Genomic DNA, 21,016 nt, shown 5'->3' on the forward strand with positions numbered 1-21,016 from the left:
AAGTTCTTTGAGCTGAATTAAAAGGCTGCTAATTAAAAACATAAAACATATGAGAACACAAATGCAATGGGATAAGAAATACAAAGTCATATCCAGAATATTCTAAGACTGTAATGATGATGTGTAAAGCAATTTTTTCCTATAGTACAATGGTTAAAAGACAAATCTATTAAAACACATAGAGCAAAAATAGTCAATGGATACACATAAGAAAATGATGTAAATTTTGACATCAAAATCGTAAAATGTGGGAGAGGAGAAATAAAGTGTACGGTTGTTGTTGGCAAATAAAGCGTACAGTTGTGATTGTTGTCAGCTTAGAATAGTATATCATATAAAAATAAAGACAAAAAACATCACCCAACACTACACAACTACATGGAAATTAAGTGACTTGCTCCTGAATGACTTCTGGGTGAACAATGAAATTAAGGCAGAAATCAAAAAAGTCTTTGAAACAACTGAAAACAGAGACACAATATGCCAAGATCTCTGGGATGCAGCAAAAGCAGTGTTAAGAGAAAAGTTTATAGCACTAAACAATTACCGCAGAAAGTTAGATATATCTCAAATTAATGACCTAGCATCCAACAGAATAGCTAGAAAAACTAAAACAAAGCTAGCAGAAAAAAAATAACTAAAACCAGAGCAGACCTGACTGAAATACACCATAAAATTAATACCAAGAATCAATGAAACCAAAAGTTGATTCCTTAAAAGGATAAACAAGATTGATCGGCTGCCAGCTACAGTAACAGAGAGAGAGCGAGAGCAAGAAGGAGAGAGAGAGAAGATTCAAATAATCACAACAAGAAATGACAAAGGTGACATTACAGATGATCCAATAAATACAGAATATCCTCCAAGACTATTAGGAACACCTCTATGAACACAAACCACTAAATCTAGAGGAAACTGATAAATTTCTGGAAACAACCTCCCAAGATTGAATCTGGGAGAAATTAAAACCCTAAAAGACCAATATTAAGGTCCAAAATAGAAGCAGCAATAAAAATCTACCAACCAAAAAAGTCCTAGACCAGATGATTTCACAGTCAAATTCTACCATGCATACAAAGAAGATCTAGTATCAACTCTACTGAAACTATTCCCAAAAATGAGAATGGACTCCCCCCTAACTCATTCTATGAAGCCAGAATCTCTTTTGATACCAAAACCTGGCAAGTGAAAGTTTATAGCTACAAGTGCCTACACCAAAAAAGTAGGAAAATTTCAAATAACCTAGTGATGTATCTTTAAAAACTAAAAAAGCAAAAGCAAACAAACCCAAATTATTAGAAGAAAATAAATAATAAAGATCAGAGTGGTAATAAATGAAATGGAAACAAAGCATACAATACAGAAGATCAACAAAGTGAAAAGTCTGTTTTTTGAAAAGATGAACAAAATCAACAAAACTTTACCTAAGAGAAAAAGGGAAAAGACCCAAATAAATAAAATTAAGACATAAAACCAATACTGCGGAAATTAAAAGGATGACTTGCAACCATATGCCAATAAACCGGAAAATCCAGATAAAATAGATAAATTCTTAGATACATACAATCTACGAGGTTTGAGCCATGAAGAAATCCAAAACCTGAACAAACCAATAACAAGTAATGAGATCAAAGCCCTAATAAAAAGTCTCCCAGCAAAGAAAATCCCAGGACATGATGGCTTCTCTGCTGAATTTTACCAAATATTATAGAGGAATTAATACCAACACTACTCAAACTATTCCAAAAATTATAGGAACACAGAATACATCCAAATTCATTCTATTAGGCCAGTATTACTCTGATACAAAACCAGAAAGAGACATATCAACAAAAGAAAACTACAGACCAACATCCCTGATGAACACTGATGCAAAAATCCTCAACAAAATACTAACTAAATCCAACAGCACATTAAAAATTTAATTCACCATGATCAATTGAGTTTTATTCTAGAAATGCTAGGATGATTCAACATACGCAAATCAATAAATGTGATTCATCACATAAAGTTAAAAACAAAAACCATAGGATCATTTCAATTGATGTTGAAAAGACAATCATAAAATAGGAGAAAATATTTGTAAACTATCCATCTTGCAAGGGATTAATAACCAGAATATATAAGGAGCTCAAACAACTCTATAGGAAAATTCTGATCATCCAGTTTAAAAATGGGCAAAAGATCTTGCTCAGAAGAAGACACATAAATGGCAAACAGGCATGTGAAAAAGTGCTCAGCATCACTGCTCATCAGGCAAATGCAAACCAAAACTACAAGACGAATCATCTAACCCTAGTTAAAATGGCTTATATCCAAAAGACAGGCAGTAAGAAATACTGGCTAGGATATGGAGAAAAGGGAACCCACTATTGGTGGGAATGTAAATTAGTACAATCACTATGGAGAACAGTTTGGAGGTTTCTCAAAAAAAAAACAAAAATAGAGCTACCATATGACCCAGCAATGCCATTGGTAGGTATATACACAAAAGAAAGGAAATCAGGATACCTGAGAGATACCTGCACTCCCATGCATATTGCAGCACTATTCACAATAGTCATGATTTGGAAGCAACCTGTTTGTCCATGAACAGATGAATAAATAAAGAAAATGTGGTTAATGTACACAATCAAGTAATATACAGCCATGAAAAAGAATGAGATCCTGTTATTTGCAGCAACATGGATAGAACTGGAGGTTATTATGTTAAATAAAATAAGCCAGGGACAGCAAGACAAATTTTCCATGTTCTCACTTATTTGTGGGAGCTAAAACTTAAAATAACTGGATTTATGGAAATAGAGAATACAGTAATGGTTACCAGAGACTAGGAAGAATAGTAGGGTTAAGGGGAGGAATGGATAATCGGCATAAAAATACAGTTAGATAGAATAAGTAAGATCTAGTATTTGATAGAACAACAAGGTGACTATAGCCAAACAATTTATAGTACATTTAAAAATAACTAAAAGAGCATAATTGCATTGTTTGTAACACAAAGAAAGGGTAAATGTTTGAAGTGATGGATATCCCATTTACCGCGATGTAATTATTATACACCGTCTGCCTGTAGAAAAATATCTCATGTACCCCATAAACATATACAGTCACTGTGTACCCATAAAAATTTAAAAAGGAAAATATAAAATAAACAACCTGATATTACAACTCTAGTAACTAATAAAAAAAGAACAAACTAAACCCAAAGTCAGCAGAAGAAATAACAAGGATCTGAATAGAAATAAACAAAATAGAGACTAAAACTACAATAGAAAAGAACTCAATGTAATAGAGTGTTTTTTTCAGAAGGATAAACAAATCAACAAAATTTAGCCAGACCAAGGAAGAAAGAGAAAGGACTCAAATATTAATACAATCAAAAGTGAAAAGGGAGACATTACAACTGATACCATAGAAATATAAAAGCTCTTAAGAAAAAAAGCTCATGAGAGTACTATGAAAAATTGTACAGTAACAAATTGAATAAAGTAGAAGAAATAAATAAATTCCAAGATACATGCAAGATACCAAGACTGAATCATGAAGAAAAAGTAAGTACGAACAGACCAAAAATGAGTAAGAAGATTGAATTGTAATAAAGTCTCCCATCAAAGAGAAGCCCAGAATAGCTTTACTGTTGTATTCTACCAAACACTGAAATAATTAGCAACCCAAAAAAAATCTAAGAGGAAGGAATACTTCACTTCCAAACTTTTTTTACGTGGCCAACATTACTCTGACACCAAAGCCAGACAAGAACAAGAAAAAGAAAAGAAAAGAAAAGAAAAATTACAGGCCAATATCCCTGATGAACATAGATGAAAGAATCCTCAATCAAATACTAGCACACTGAATTCAACAGCACGTTAAAAAGATAACTTACCATGCTCAAGTGGATTTACCCCAAGGATACAAGGTGGATCAACATACATACATCTATAAATGTGATATACATTAACAAAATGAAGCCCAAAATTATATAATCATCTAATTAGATGCAGAAATAGCATTTGAAAAATTCAACATTGTTTCATGAAAAGATTCTCAACAGAGTTGGTTTAGAAGAAATATACTTCAACATAATAAAGACCATGTATTACAAGCCTACAGCTCACATTATATTCAACGCACCCTCCAAATCTCAGGCTGAATCGTGATCCCCAATGTCAGAGGGGGTGCCTGGTGGGAGGTGTCTGTGTTATGGAGGTGAATCCCTCATGGGATGGTGATGGTATCCAATCCAACCCTCAGGAATGGGTTTGCATTTTACCCATAGTAGAGTTACCATCAGATCTGATGGTTAAAAAGAGTATGGGACAACCCCCTCCCCACCTAGCTCCCTTTCTTGCCATGTGACACAACTGCTCCCTCTTTGCTTTCTTCAATGAGTAGAAGTTTCCTTAGGCTTCAGAAGCTAAGCAGATGCTGATGCCATGCTTGTACTGACTGCAGGACCATGAGCCAAATAAACCTCTTTCCTTTATAAATTACTCGGTCTCAGGTATTCCTTTATAGCAAAGTAAAATGGACTAACACAAATGTTATTGGTGATTTATGCAATGGCCATTTTAAGGGTGTGGTGGGGAGAAGCCATATTTAAATATACTGGAGTTGAGAAAGACATGAGGAAAAGATGAAGATTCCTTACTGTCTCTCAAGTATGGCAGGCATGCTCCTGCCTTGTGGTCCCTATACATGTCATCTCCTTTGCCTGGAATGCTCTTTTCCCAGATATTTATATTTCTTTCCCCAACACTCCCTTCAAATCTTTGACCAAATATCACCTTTTCGGTGAGGCCTTTCCTGACTAGCTATTGAAAATTCCACTCAGGGGAATTGAGAGATATTGGTCAAAAGGTACAATGTTTCAGCTAAACAGAATGAATAAGTTTTGGAGATCTACTGTACAGCATAGTGACTGTAGTTAACAGTCATGTGTTATACCATTGTCCCTAAATATCTGCAATATCTGGGGGGTGATTCGTTCCAGGACTCCCCAAGGACACCAAAATCCTGGGATGTTCAAGTCCCTTATATAAAATGATATCATTTTATATTTGCATGTAACCTACGCATATTTTTCCATACACTTTAAATCACCCATAGATTACTTATAATACTAATAAAATATAAATGTTTATAAATAGTTGTTATACTGCTTTTTTTATTTTTATTGCTTTTACTGTATTTTTTCTGGGTTTTTTGTACTAATACTTTCTATCCAGTTGGTTGAATGCCTGAATGTGGAACTCATGGAAACATAGGGCCAAAAGTATACTTGAAATTTTTAGAAGAGATTTTAAATGTTCTCACACAATAAAATGAAAGTATGTGGAAGTGATAAATATGTTAATTAGTTTGAATTAATCATTTCACCATGTATACATATCAAAAAATCATCTTGTATGCCACAAATGCATAGTTTTTTAATATAAAATAAAAAATATCCCATCACCTATTATAAGGCAAGCGCATATTGAACAAGTGCCAAGTGAGCCTCATATACTGGATAATGATTCCATGGAAAGTAGCCTTGCTTAACTGGGAAAAGACCCAAGTGACAGAGTAGCTCCCTATGGAAAATCGTAACTGGTTTAAATGACAGCTTAAACTCCAGAATGTCTCACCAGTCAAATACATCTCTGTAAAGAAAGAAGTAGAACAATGCTAGTTCTGTGAATTGTTTTTTCCTCTCATGTGAATCTATATACTGTTTTTGTCAATTACATCTTAGTAAGGCTGGCGGTAAAATGCACCTCTGCCAGCTCCCACACACACTCCCTATTGACCTGACATTTCTAATTTTTCTCTACGTTTCCTCATCACTCCCTAATATACTATATAGTTTACTTATTTATTTAACACCTGTTTTCTCCCTTTGGAATATAAGTTCCACATAGGAATTTTTGTACATTTTGTTCACTGCTATGTGCATGAGCATTTAGAGTAGTCCCTGGAACATTCACAGTCAACTATTATTGTTGAATTAACTAATCAGTTCTTAATATTAAAATATAAATATAAATAATATAAACATGTATAGTAAATTTTACACTTAAATACAAACATTATGAATATAAGTGTGATGAAAGGAAAAATTTTAAGTGTTAAATGGTTATGTTGTATTCTTGTGCATATGTTTTCTCAAATTTTTCTATAATAAACTTGTAGTTACACTTGTAAAATATCAAAAGTGAGCATTCGTTAAAATAAATTTCATGCTTTCTGAAATGGCCATTTCAGAGGTGTAGTGGAGGTGAAGAAGAGAAGAGGACTCCCTGCCGTCTCAATCATGCCAGGCGTGCTCCTGCTTCGTGGCACCTACACATGCCGTCTCCTCTGCCTGGAACCCTCTTTCCCCAGATGTTTATATTTGTTGCCTCCACACTTCCTTCAAGTCTTTATCCAAATATCACCTTTATGAGATTTCTAAATTTTTTATTCCTCTATAACATACAAAAAGTACAGTGCACAAATCCTAAGTATATTGCTCAATGAATTGTTATCAACTGATACTCCTGTGCAAAGGTACCTAGTTCAAGAAACTGAATGTTATCAGCATCCCAAAATCCCAACCTTTTCATTGAGGCTTTCCCTAACTACCTATTGAAAATTGCGCCCAGGGGATATGGGGAGACATTTGTCAAAGGGTACAATGTTTCAGCTAAAAGGGATGAATAAGTTCTGGATATCTACTGTACACCATTAACCTTAAGAGAGATCTCAAAAAGGAAAAGAACTCACAAAAAAAATTGCTGTAAAGGATACACATGAAAGGTGCAGAAGGGAAGTGGAGGTGAGTGCAGAGAACTGTGGGCTGAGTCTGAGCCTCAAGGCTTTTTCAGCATAAAATGCCACAATGACTGTTGATAAGCAAGCCTGTCTCCCATTTACTAAGCTTAGGCAATTAAAAGTTTATCACTACCTAATGTATCAAAATTTTATCACTACCCAACACTGATTTAAGGACTCAACACTCTGACTTGAGAAAACCTAAAGTACAAAAAGTTACCACAAAGGTGGGTGAGACTCTCTAAGGAGCTCAAATACATGTCTTCAATGTGTTCTAATTGCAAATTACTTACAGTTTGGCACAACATATTGGGAGAGAGGAGTAGTGGAATAGTAAAAATCAAACCTAACTTCAAAATACTGTAAATTATGGCTCTAAGATAATTCTTAATGACCCAATCAATATGTGCAGTGAGGCTCTTCTCTTCCTCCTCCATGTTACAGATGAGAACACGAAAGACTAAGCCATTCACATTACCCCAGGGAAGGCAGAGGGCAAGGGCAGTCCAGGTGTCCTGAACTGTACTGTTCGCAGGGGAGGCCTGGCCCACCACTAAGTCTGAATAGTTCCAAATCTATCCTTACATGAAAACAATATCTGCGGACCATTTCATTCCAATTGGTTTTGGGTCCTAGTTTCTGCCCAGTGGTCAAATCCAGAAACCCAATCAGGACCTAGTTTCAATGACTGGCTCTGAGCTTAGCTAATTAATGGCTTCCTGTCCCAAGAAAGGTTTCTTGTTTTTGTTTGTTTAATTAATTGTTTGCTATTGCACTAAAATACTTTGTCTTACCTGACAATAGTGAGCTCAGGATTATCTTGGCACACTTGGTTATGTGGTTTGAGCCCTCCCAGAGTGTTACTGTCTACTAGTTACCCATTAAAGTTTAATACAGCAGAAGACAATGAGCTTGCTAGAGATGTCACACAGCCTTTGTTGCCATGGCAATAATTGTTGGACCAGATCATAGAGAAGTATGTAAGAGACAAGAAAGAGAGAACTGCAGGAAAAGCTGAAGCATAATAGTTTTTTTTTTTTAATGGACTAATATAATGTTTATTGCAAAAGATGACATTTTTGAATTAAATATCTGAAAGAAAATAAAGGTATCTTGCAGAGTTTTGTTTCCTTCATTTGTTATCCTAACATAATAGAAATAAAGAAGTAATACGAAGTTTTAGGAAAACTTAGCAAATTAATAATACAGTTATGATTTTAAAAGGAAATCACTTTCAGTAACAGTAAATTAAAATCTTAATTATTATATTTCACTTCTCTATAGCAAATGGCCACCATGACTCCCTCCTTAAAAAGGAGTCATAAATGGCAATCTGGTTCTTCTTAGGCATCAACATCTTGATGGATGTAGGGTCCGGGGCCAGGGCCTAGATACAGTCTTTTAAAAAGAGACATATGGGATCTATTTTCTTTAAAGCCTACCTAAGCATAATAGTTTTTTAAAATAGTCTCTAACCTTACAGTGGAGTAATGTGTTTAAACTTGTGGGGAAAACTACTTTATGAGAAAGGCTGATTTTCCAGCATCCTCTTAAGGAGATATGGTTTTGGTTTTATGGAAGAATGGTTTCTAAGCTACATTTCTTCTTCTTTTTTTTTTTTTTGAGACGGAGTCTTGCACTGTCACCCAGGCTGGAGTGCAGTGGCGTGACTTCGGCTCATTGCAACCTCCACCTCCCAGGTTCAAACGATTCTCCTTGCCTCAGAATCCCAAGTAGCTGGGATTACAGGTGCCTGCCACGATGCCTGGCTATTTTGTTTTCTATTTTTAGTAGAGACAGGGTTTCACTATGTTGGCCAGGCTGGTCTTGAACTCCTGACCTCATGATCCACCCGCCTTGGCCTCCCAAAGTGCTGGGATTACAGGTGTGAGCCACTGTGCTCTGCCTACATTTCATCTTAAAGTAAAAGTAAACTAATTGGGATTAATTTGGAAGCACACTGACTATTATAACACCAAGAACTTCATATGAAGGCAGATAGATGGCCATTAAAATGGCAGAAATTCAACAAGATTTTTAATAGATGATTGGGTCAGTGAGAAATAGTTTTGATGTGCAATATGAAACCCCAAATATTCCAGGGGCTCCTGGAAAGTGTAAACTTGGAGTTTTCTTGACTTAGAAGTGAAAGAACAGCAGGATTGGAGGTGGGTGAAAGAAAGAACCTAGTGATCTAGGTAATGTCACTTTGGATAACATTTGCTCTAAATTGCTCCCAGCATCAGAGTAGAGCTTGGGAGGAGTGAGTCTGTATTTCAAAGCCCAGGGTTTCAGTCAGTGTGAATGAGACAGTGAGGATTATCCTGCCCTCTTGTGCTTCTGAGCCAACATGCTAGGGCTTGAAGAGGAGAGGAAGGAAATGAAGAAGTCACAGAGTGCCTGACTGAAGAAACAAAGTGCAGAAACACATCCCCTTCCTCTTCCCTATAGAAGTCAAACTCCCCCGAGACTGCTCATCACTATCAGCATGAGATGGCAGTATATTTTAAAAGTGAATAGAGCTTAAAGTTTAGCCCTTAGGTGGGATTTTGCCGACACAGACTTCCTAGGACTTTTGTCCTATCAGAGTGGCCTGTTGTACTGTGAGCTTCTTGTGTCAAAGGTTAATTAATCTTGTCTATCCAGAGTCTAATGTTCGAACGTATGTTCATTTAATCAGCTGTTTATAAAGTATAGTGGTTTAGTGACAAGATTATTTAAGAAAAAATCCCCAGAGATATACTGTTGACCTGAGTAAATTAAAGGTGTAAACATTTAATAATGCCTAGAAGCCCTAATCAGAATAGATATAATTTTTACTAGTAATTCTAATCTTTTGAAAGAAACATCACAACTAGAAATGAAAAAGGTCATGTTACCACTGACCCCACAGAAATAAAAAATAACCATCAGAAATGACTACAAACACCTCTATGCACACAAACTGGAAAACCTGTAAGAGATGGGTAAATTCCTGGACACACCAATAACCTGCTCCAAAATTGCATCAGTAATAAACAGCCTACCAGCCAAAATATATATATATTTTAAAAAGCTCAGGACTAGATGGATTCACAGCCAAATTCTACCAGATATGCAAAGAAGAGCCAGTACTGTTTTTGCTGAAATGATTCCAAAAAACTGAGGAGGGACCCCTGTCCAACTCATTCTATGAGGCCAGCATCATCCTGATACCAAAACCTGGTAGAGACACAACAACAACAAAAAACTTCAAGCCAATATCATGGATGAACATTGATATAGGGCAGCTTATGATTAGTATCATGACAAAGACACAAAGATGGTAAAATAAAAATTCAAGGATGGGGCCAGGCATGGTGGCTCACACCTGTAATCCCAGCACTTTGGGAGGCCGAGGCAACTGGATCACAAGGTCAAGAGATAGAGACCATCCTGGCCAACATTGTGAAACCCTGTCTCTACTAAAAATACAAAAATTAGCTGGGCGTGGTGGCGTGCACCTGTAGTCCCAGCTACTCAGGAGGCTGAAGCAGGAGAATTATTTGAACCCAGGAGGCGGAGGTTGCAGTGAGCTGAGATCACACCACTGCATTCCAGCCTGGGGACAGAACGAGACTATGTCTCAAAAAAAAAAAAAATGCAAGGATGGAAAAGGTGCTTTGCTTAGGGGAAGAGGGGAAAACATTCTGGGGGAAAAAAAAATGTCCTTTGAACTGGACCTTGAAGGAGGGTTTTTACAGGTGTAGGCAGAGATAAATAGAATTCCAAACACAGAAAATGACCACAAAAAAGAGAACATAGGAAACTGAACCTATTCAGAGAATGAAATGCTGTCTACTGTCTAATTTATCTGTAAAAGAGAGTAGAGAAAGATAACACCAGGAAAGTAATTTGAAGTCAATTTGTGGAGAACTTGGGACCTTGAAATCATTGATGGCTTTTGGAGCAGACGACAAGATCAAAGCTATGTTTTAGGAGTTTCTAAGTATTATGACTAAGTGATAATAAAGGTCTGAATAAACATTTTCCTCCATAGTCTTTCAAAGTGGAAGTTTGCTTTTAGACAGATGTCTGTAGTCCTAGGGCATACATCTCTGATGTCCTCAACTACTTCACAGCACTTGGTAGGAGCATTCACTCACACGAGTGTTTAGTTACACTATATTGGCCCCTAAATGCCATAAAGTAAAAATAGAAGGGACACAAATAAAAGTCAATACTTCTCTCATGTTAATTGGGAAGTCACATGTTCCTCTCAAGTACTTGTCAATTAACTTAAACGTTGCTACTTCTTATACTTTTTTCTCATATCTAAAGGATTCTGCCAAAAAAGTGCCATCCTTCTAAAAGTTATTTCTAAATTCTGTAAGTTTTTGTTCAATATGTGACAATGTTGGAACATCAGTACTTTCCTCACTGGGCTGTATATCCTCCAACATATGCACAGTAACACTTGAAATGTTCCTAAACATTATGTTAGAACTTTTGGTAACATTTTGTATCTTATTTCTCCTCAGACTGTGTCTTCCAGAAGATTTTTTGGAATCCATCTGGTGGGCAAGCTCTTTGTAAATAATGATGTCTTAGAATAGTTGTCATTACTCTTTACTGATTCTTCAGAGAGTATGTCATCATTAACTTTTTAAAGATTCATTGGCTTGGAAGATAACTTTCCTAATGCTATAGAGGCTACATCCCAGGAGAAAGTGAGTTTTATAAAGCGCATTTTTAATTTTGGGGCCACAATAAAACTGTCTAGCTGGAGGCAGAATATGGTTTATAAAATAAATCATTTAGAGATTTGGTTCATGTCAAAACGATGATGGCTTCACCTTTTGAGCACTGCTGAGAATCATGACACTCCCATGTCAATCCATTTCCATAATTTCCTAATGTTGGTTTATTAATGTTTCTGGTTGGAAGCCTATTAAAGAGGCATCTATTACTAAAAGAGGCACAAACATAACTTCTAACTAGTCATACCAAAAGACTTCCCAGAGCACTGGTGTAGAGATCAAATTGGAAGAAAAACTTCTGAAAATTTGTGTTTCTTCTCAAAATGCAAGCCCTCTTGACATCTAGAACTCACATCCCTTCATATTTCTGAGGGAAAAAAAGTTTTTTCAGGTAACTCAAATCCCTAATATATTTTTATAAGAATGTAGAAAGAAGTTTACCTATAACAAAAAAAAGTGTTTGATTTCTGTCATTTAGTAAAATTTTTCAATTTTACAAAAAGCATATAAGGAAAATCAATCTCCAAATTTTATGAAATACCTTCAAAAATAAAGTTTAATGTCTAGATCTTTGCAAACTTTTGTACATAATGACTAAATCAATATTATATTGATTTTATCAATATAATAATCACTGTATCAGTTTATGAAATTAAGGTAAAAGATTAATCAGGAACTTAAAGCCTTCCCTTTCTACAGAAAACATTGCAGCTTTACAATATTAATATTAAAAGTCAATATTGGTAAGCAACATTAGATAATCACTTAAGCTAACAACAGCAGCAATAGAAATTCAGAGATAATGGCTTTAACGTGATAGCTACCAATTTATTTTAAAATATGTGCATTTCTTTTGCATATGTAAATAATGTTAAGTAGTATGTTTAGCTGAAATGTAAATGGTCAAAACTTTCCTTGCTCAGTCTATTGCACTATAAGTTGGGTTTGCAGTAAGAAACTAACACATTTGTGCCCTCTCAAAGTACTAACTTTGGGTTGTATGCTATCCAGAAACTATATTAAATCATTTCTGTCCTGAAATAATGACCTTACAAAAGGAATTTATCTTTACCTAGTTCTATCACGATTGCATATTAAAGAGAGATTTAGAAGCTGGCAGAAGTTTTTGTTCAATCAGCTACCTACTAAGCCCAAAACTCATATACCGTATAGCCAAGAAAAAGTAAACTACATTCTCTTCCTAATTATTCTTTTGAAAAATGACTTCATGTTCATTGTCTTCTCTTCATTCTTAAAAAACGAACTCATTTTGTAAAAGATTCCTGACTGATAATGTATCTCTTGACCTTGCAGGTCACTGGCCCAATGAATGTCTCTGAGCCAAATTCCAGCTTTGCTTTTGTAAATGAATTTATACTCCAAGATTTATCTTGTGAGTGGACAATTCAGATCTTCCTCTTCTCACTCTTCACTACAACATATGCACTGACCATAACAGGAAATGGAGCCATTGCTTGCGCCCTGTGGTGTGGCCGGCGACTTCACACTCCCATGTACATGTTCCTGGGAAATTTCTCCTTTTTAGAGATATGGTATGTCTCTTCCACAGTTCCCAAGATGTTGGTCAACTTCCTTTCAGAGAAAAAAACCATCTCCTTTGCTGGATGTTTTCTCCAATTTTATTTCTTCTTCTCTTTGGGTACATCTGAATGCTTGATTTTGACTGTGATGGCGTTTGATCAGTACCTTGTTACCTGCCATCCCTTGCACTATCCTAATATCATGACTGGGCATCTCTGTGCCAAACTGGTCATACTGTGCTGGGTTTGTGGATTTCTGTGTTTCCTGATCCCCACTGTTCTCATCTCTCAGATGCCCTTCTGTGGTCCAAATATTAATGGCCATGTTGTGTGTGACCCAGGGCCACTATTTGCATTGGCTTGTGTCTCTGCCCCAAGAATCCAACTGTTTTGCTACACTCTAAGCTCATTAGTTATTTTTGGTAACTTCCTCTTTATTATTGGATCCTATACTCTTGTCCTGAAAGCTGTGTTGGGTATGCCTTTGAGCACTGGGAAACATAAAGCCTTCTCTACCTGTGGGTCTCATTTGGCTGTGGTATCACTGTTCTATGGCTCTTATGGTCATGTGTGTGAGTCCAGGACTCTAACATTCTACAGGGATGCAGAAAATCAAAACTTTGTTCTATGCTATGGTGACCCCACTCTTCAATCCCCTTATTTATAGCCTCCAGAATAAGCAGATAAAGGCAGCCCTGAGGAAAGTTCTGGGGAGTTCCAACATAATCTAAGCCATATTAGATTATTCCTCCATGATCAGATCAGTACAGTGTAACAAAGAGAAATCAGAATTATATAGTTATTTAAATCTAAAAAATATGGATCTAGTGATATTGACTATATCAGCCTATGAAATTAAATACCTGTTGGGACCCTTACAAATTAAAGTTGCCAAATTATATAGATAAATGGAAGCGTGTGGTTTCCCTTTGGCACCTAGACTGAGTATTAACTGAGGAATGTACATATTTGGGTGTTTTCTGGATAGTTTCCATCTGATTCGTCTGTGAGAAAAATTCTTTAAGTTCTATTTGACTTAAATTTATTGTTCTGACATTGACAAAATTACAGCTATGTTATTTTGTTTGGTTGGTTGTAAATAAAAGAAGAAAAAATATATTTTCTGATTGTGATTCCTATCATATTTGGCTTTATTTGGTGACATGGTCATTTCTAATAAATAAGCCCTTATAAGCAATTTATCAACATTTTTGTGGGACAGTAAAATATTCTAGCCTAATGATATCCAAACATTACTTCCTTCTGAGCCCCTAAAGGGCAGATTCTAATTCCATCTATAGTAACATCAGTCAAAATATTCACAAATGCATTCTTCTAAATGCCTAATATTTTTACCTAAATAAGGTACCACACCAAAAACATGATGGGTCAATTTATTGAGATTTAGATAATAGAATATCTTCCACTAAAAATTGGACAGGGCAATGGTGTACTTGTGGATACACTGCTTAAGTTCAAAAAATAAAATCAATGGCAGTTCATTGTCATTTGTTGCTAAAAGAATGTAAAAATAATATGAAGGAAAATTTTTAAAGGAAAAAAGCATTTATAGTTCAATTGCTCTTATGTATCTATTTTTGTTAATATGTCTGTTTCATGTGATTTAATGTTGAACTTGCTCCCATTAATAGCAAATTTTCATAATTATCATTCTTAGAAAGCATAATATTTTATTGAACTAACATGCCATGAATTGTGAATTTTTCTGTGGGGAGATGAACATTGTCCTAGACGAAGGGCCTTCCTTCCAAGAAGCTAAGAGCTGACTAGTAAAAGGGAATTTTCAGAAGGGATATTAGGAGAAAAATGAATGCCTCTACTACACAAGAATGACTTCTCACAGAATTTGTACTGTGGCATTCTGGGGTAAGGTTACTGAACACTCCAACACCTTCCTTCCTTCTACCACCAATTTTTTTGATGAACATTGCAGTTATCCCACTTTTTGTAATAAAATAATATCTCAATAGAATCTCCATAAAGATTTGCCTTGATAATATTTTGCAAACCTGAATTAGGACTCATCATCTAATCTGAAACAGACTGTCCCAGAAAATACAGAATATAAGAATATGATGTATGTGCAACAATTTTCCTTTCAGATTTTTTGTCTTATAACAGTTTATTGGGAAAGAGATCATTATTCAGTTCAAAAGGTAGGAATGCATTTGTGAATTGGGGCCTGGACATTCCAGGTAGAACAATTATTTGCTCCTTTGATGTAAGACAGTATCAAGCTTTTAGTCAATCTTATTAGAACTCTGCCATATCTCTCACTTGTATAGCCGCTGAGGATCTTTCCTGTTTCTATACTCCTTTCCAGGGTATATGACTTTTAAGTTACCTGAGTTCTGATCAGCAAATGGACTCAAGAAGAACAGGTAGTCAAGGCAGGCAATATTTCCACCACAGTTTCAGAACTCCCTACTTTGTGGTACTAAGTTAATACATTTGTGCAGCCACTACCTTTTCAAAGGTTTCTTCTTACAACCTCAAATACTATGACTGGTTCACAACCTTTTCCATAGTGCTAAATTATTTGACCAAACACTGCATATATACCATATTTTTTCAAAGCCAAACTGTATCCCAAAGAGAGAGAAGGAGAGAGAAAGAATAGCAGTAAAAATACAGTGTTACTTCAGGTTGATATTTAAAAATAATTGTGCTGGTTAATGGTTTCCTCGGGGGAAATGACAATTGAAAGTTGGTATTTTCTACTTTCAAATACAAGTCATGGTGTTTATTCGCTGCCTTTACAACTGAATAGATGGAATTCGCTGAACAAACTTTGATTCCACCCTCAATTACAACTAATTCCCTCACAAAGCAAAATTTATTTGTACAACCAAACATTATGTACATTCAAGATTACTAGAAAACTTAGGACATAAGGTGCAAGTGCGACAATATTAGGAGAAAAGAAAGAGTGTGTATCAGTTTAACAGGTTTTCATATGCAAATTCACCACCACAGGGTTCACTGTCTTCGCAACATTGAAAATAATTAACATTTTAAGGCACCTATTTTGTGTCAGGCAATGTTCCAAGTCTTTTCTATGTATTATTTTATTTCCTACTTATGAAACCCAAAGAAATTGGGTTGGTATTATTGTATCTCTAATTTTTGAAGAGTGAAACAGGCAGAAAAGTTAACTTGCCTAGTTGGAGATGGCATCTGATCTCAGGCAGGCAAACAATGGAGCCCACAGTTTTTACTACTATTAGGGGAAAAGATCAACACCATCGAATGAAATAGATTGGATCAAATCTAAGTCACTGATTGTGAGCTTATGCAAATTATTTGACCTTTCTGCCTAGATTTGTTTAGATTATAAAATAGAACTAATGATAATACTTTGGTCAGACAGTGGATTTGATGATTAAATGAGGTAACTCAAGGTAGGATCTTACACATAGTATTTATGGAATCTATTTCAGTTAATATTATTAATGTCTTTCATTTGTAGGGCTCTTCGGCATTTCCCAAACACTTTTATATAGTTGTTCAGTTCATCCTCACAAATTCTCTCATCACACAGTTAAGGTAGACATTCCCATACTCATTTCACTGATGAGATTCAAAGAAATCAAGTATACTGTCCAAGGTCACCCATAGTAAGTGAAGGAACCAGTTCTTCTGACTTCAAGTTCAGTAAGAATTCTGCTGTACCACATATCCTATTCTGGGAAATGTGGCTAAGTCCTGTGTAGCTAACTTCAGAACTACATGGCCATGCAAGCCAAAGGGCTGGATTTACCCCAGAAATGAATACTGTAGAGAATAAATGAGTGAAGTAGAAGAACTAAGGGATTTCTTTCCAGTAGTTTTAAGGTAATAACTACTCAAATTATACAAATATGTATGTAAAACGTATTTCATGTGCAAAATATGTCACTGAGTGAAAATGGCAGATCATGAAACAATAGTATTATATAATCTTACACAAACATGAAGTCATGGGATTATGGGTAATTAAGATTTGTTCTTTCCTCTTTTATGCTAATATCTTTATTTCCTAATTTTTCCATGACAAATATGCATTTTTTGTTCAATTTACAAACAACATGGAGTTAAGAAAAAATTAGTGTTTACAAATGGATGCATAATTTAAAGCAATGCTTTTAGACACACCACTTACCCACACTTCCCCTCCACTTTGTATGTAAGGAAAGGATAATGCTACTGTCTTTGGTAAGCTTTTACCATGTCTTTACAGAGCTTCTCAAGTACTTTTCCACGTGGGGTCACTTCGTGGAGAGGAGTTAATTTGGCACCCTAGTCCTTCTATTTCACTCAGAACCAGCTTTTTCTGCAAAGGAAAGAGTGGTCCTTGATAGCAAACCCTGGCCTTGTGGTTTTCATTCTAGATGCTTAGAACAACAACAACAAAAGACAGAGACAGAGAGAGAGAGAATGGAGGAACATGTCATACCATCAAATGAACCTTCCCAATCAAGAACTTTACCCGGCAACCTCCCATCTACACTTGTACACATCTCTCCCCCCAAGCTCCCTGCTTACTACTAATACAAGAACCAACTTTAATTAAAAGAGGGTTTGAATTGTTATGTTTTTGATACCTACCTTTTTTTTTTATTATACTTTGTTTTAGGGTAAATGTGCACAACCTGCAGGTGTGTTCCATGTGTATACATGTGCCATGTTGGTGTGCTGCACCCATTAACTTGTCATTTAGCATTAGGTATATCTCCTAATGCTATCCCTCCCCCCTCCCCCCACCCCACAACAGGCCCCAGTGTGTGATGTTCCCCTTCCTGTGTCCATGTGTTCTCATTGTTCAATTCCCACCTATGAGTGAGAACATGCGGTGTTTGGTTTTTTGTCCTTGCGATAGTTTGCTGAGAATGATGGTTTCCAGCTTCATCCATGTCCCTACAAAGCACATGAACTCATCATTTTTATGGCTGCATAGTATTCCATGGTGTATATGTGCCACATGAACTCAAACAAATTTACAAGAAAAAAACAAACAACCCCATCAAAAAGTGGGCAAAGGATATGAACAGACACTTCTCAAAAGAAGACATTTATGCAGCCAAAAGACACATGAAAAAATGCTCATCATCACTGGCCATCAGAGAAATGCAAATCAAAACCACAATGAGATACCATCTCACACCAGTTAGAATGGCGATCATTAAAAAGTCAGGAAACAACAGGTGCTGGAGAGGATGTGGAGAAATGGGAACACTTTTACACTGTTGGTGGGACTGTAAACTAGTTGAATCATTGTGGAAGTCAGTGTGGAGATTCCTCAGGGATCTAGAACTAGAATTACCATTTGACCCAGCCATCGCATTACTGGGTATATACAGAAAGGAGTATAAATCATGCTGCTATAAAGACACATGCACATGTCTGTTTATTGCAGCACTATTCACAATAGCAAAGACTTGGAACCAACCCAAATGGCCAATAATGATAGACTGGATTAAGAAAATGTGGCACATGTACACCATGGATACCTACCTTTTCTTTATCTGTTTATTAGAAGAACATATTTTAAACGTTTATCTCTTCTGAGCTTTTTTTATAAGCAGTCAAACTGGGCACTCATCTCTTTTAAAGAACATAAGCCATTTATCTATCAAAAGTATATACTACTAGACATCTTAATAAAAACAGAACCATTTTTAAAAAAATAATAATTCAACTATGGCCAAAGAAGCAAAGTATCTATGGTTGGAATAAATAATTATTACTTTTTATTAAGTAATTCAATTACTCCACATTTTACTTAAGTGTTGGAAACTCAAGATCTATCCAGGGACTCAAATTTGCTGGACATAGTAGACTTAGATTCAGCTGCATATAATAGAAACTCAAGCTACAGTAATTTATGCAACATAAAGGTTTAGTTTTCTTCTCTCATGCAAGCTTCTAAAGATAATCAGTCCACTGCAGTCCAGAGGTGGGCAGTGCCAAGATATCATCAGGGACCTAGGCTTCCCTGCCTTTTTGACAAATCTTTTGTAGTATGTGTTTCTGTCCTTAAGTTCACCTTATTACCCGAAGATGGCTGCTGAAGTGTCAGACAGCAAGAAAGAGCCAAACTATATTCCGTTTATATATCGGAACATAAGCATGTCAAGTGATAATCACCATAAACAGAAGAGACTGCAACATCTAATTTATTAAACTGGGCACATTCTCAAATTGAATAAAATTGAAGTTGTATTAGTTAGGAAGATAATAAAATTGGGTGTTAAATATGTAGCTAACGAACTTTGCCACACAATGTATTGGGTATAAAATTAAGAAAATGGACATAAGTGATAGAAGTTTAGAAGTAGCCCCTCTTCTCAAAAGCCTCACTCTAGGAGGTTGATACTCCTCTTAAGCAAAACTTTATACCCAAATGAACTGCAAAAGAGACAGAGTTGGTGGATAGAAAAGTTTTTAAAAAACAAAAATGTTGATAAGCAAAAAAAAAAAAAAAAAGACACTACAAAAACTCTTGCAAATGTGTATGGAAAAAAATAAATTTAAATTTATTTCCCCTATTCTACACAGAACAAAAGGCCCACATATGGTGCTTGTAAAATAAATGCTTGGAATGGTGCTGGGAAAACTGGCTAGCCATATGTAGAAAGCTGAAACTGGATCCCTTCCTTACACCTTATACAAAAATCAATTCAAGATGGATTAAAGACTTAAACGTTAGACCTAAAACCATAAAAACCCTAGAAGAAAATCTAGGCATTACCATTCAGGACATAGGCATGGGCAAGGACTTCATGTCTAAAACACCAAAAGCAATGGCAACAAAAGACAAAATTGACAAATGGGATCTAATTAAACTAAAGAGCTTCTGCACAGCAAAAGAAACTACCATCAGAGTGAACAGGCAACCTACAAAATGGGAGAAAATTTTCGCAATCTACTCATCTGACAAAGGGCTGATATCCAGAATCTACAATGAACTCAAACCAATCTACAAGAAAAAAACAAACAACCCCATTGAAAAGTGGGCGAAGGACATGAACAGACACTTCTCAAAAGAAGACATTTATGCAGCCAAAAAACACATGAAAAAATGCTCACCATCACTGGCCATCAGAGAAATGCAAATCAAAACCACAATGAGATACCATCTCACACTAGTTAGAATGGCAATCATTAAAAAGTCAGGAAACAACAGGTGCTGGAGAGGATATGGAGAAATAGGAACACTTTTACACTGTTGGTGGGACTGTAACTAGCTCAACCATTGTGGAAGTCAGTGTGGCGATTCCTCAGGGATCTGGAACTAGAAATACCATTTGACCCAGCCATCCCATTACTGGGTATATACCCAAAGGAGTATAAATCATGCTGCTATAAAGACACACGCACACGTCTGTTTATTGCGGCATTATTCACAATAGCAAAGACTTGGAACCAACCCAAATGTCCAACAATGATAGACTGGATTAAGAAAATGTGGCACATATACACCATGGAATACTATGCAGCCATAAAAAATGATGAGTTCATCTCCTTTGTAGGGACATGGATGACATTGGAAATCATCATTCTCAGTAAACTATCGCAAGAACAAAAAACCAAACACCGCATATTCTCACTCATAGGTGGGAATTGAACAATGAGAACACATGGACACAGGAAGGGGAACATCACACTCTGGGGACTGTTGTGGGTTGGGGGAGTGGGGAGAGATAGCATTGGGAGATATACCTAATGCTAGATGACAAGTTAGTGGGTGCAGTGCACCAGCATGGCACATGTATACATATGTAACTAACCTGCACATTGTGCACATGTACCCTAAAACTTAAAGTACAGTAATAATAATAAATAAATATGCCAAAAAAATAAAATAAAATAAAATAAATGCTTGGAACAAGACATGAGAAAACTATTTTAATGTCTCCAAAGGCAAACTTATGTCATTGTTATTGCAAGAACAGAACAGAA

The 21,016-nt window shown here is 35.9% G+C and overlaps 1 protein-coding gene and 2 pseudogenes across 8 annotated transcripts in view; 1 reads left to right on the forward strand and 2 right to left on the reverse strand.

Moving 5' to 3' along the window:
* The window catches only part of LOC101152484 (olfactory receptor 4N2-like), a 65,485-nt pseudogene that overhangs the window by 41,849 nt on the left and 2,620 nt on the right, over nt 1-21,016 (reverse strand).
* Nucleotides 1-21,016, reverse strand: part of LOC101143448 (olfactory receptor 4M2) — an 80,845-nt gene that overhangs the window by 24,288 nt on the left and 35,541 nt on the right. For 2 of the 8 annotated variants that reach the window (XM_063698901.1, XM_063698902.1), the window contains one exon: nt 17,217-17,387. The exons of 4 other annotated variants lie outside the window; for them this stretch is intronic. The gene's annotated coding sequence lies outside the window, so the exon portion shown is untranslated. Of the gene's footprint in view, nt 1-7,589; nt 7,683-17,216; nt 17,388-21,016 lie in introns of those variants that run through there. 2 more of the 8 variants (XM_063698904.1, XM_063698900.1) reach the window with 1 other exon arrangement.
* On the forward strand, nt 12,807-13,785 carry LOC129527264 (olfactory receptor 11H12-like; annotated as a pseudogene).

This window comes from Gorilla gorilla, chromosome 16 (assembly GCF_029281585.2).
Source record: "Gorilla gorilla gorilla isolate KB3781 chromosome 16, NHGRI_mGorGor1-v2.1_pri, whole genome shotgun sequence".
Lineage (NCBI taxonomy): Eukaryota > Metazoa > Chordata > Mammalia > Primates > Hominidae > Gorilla > Gorilla gorilla.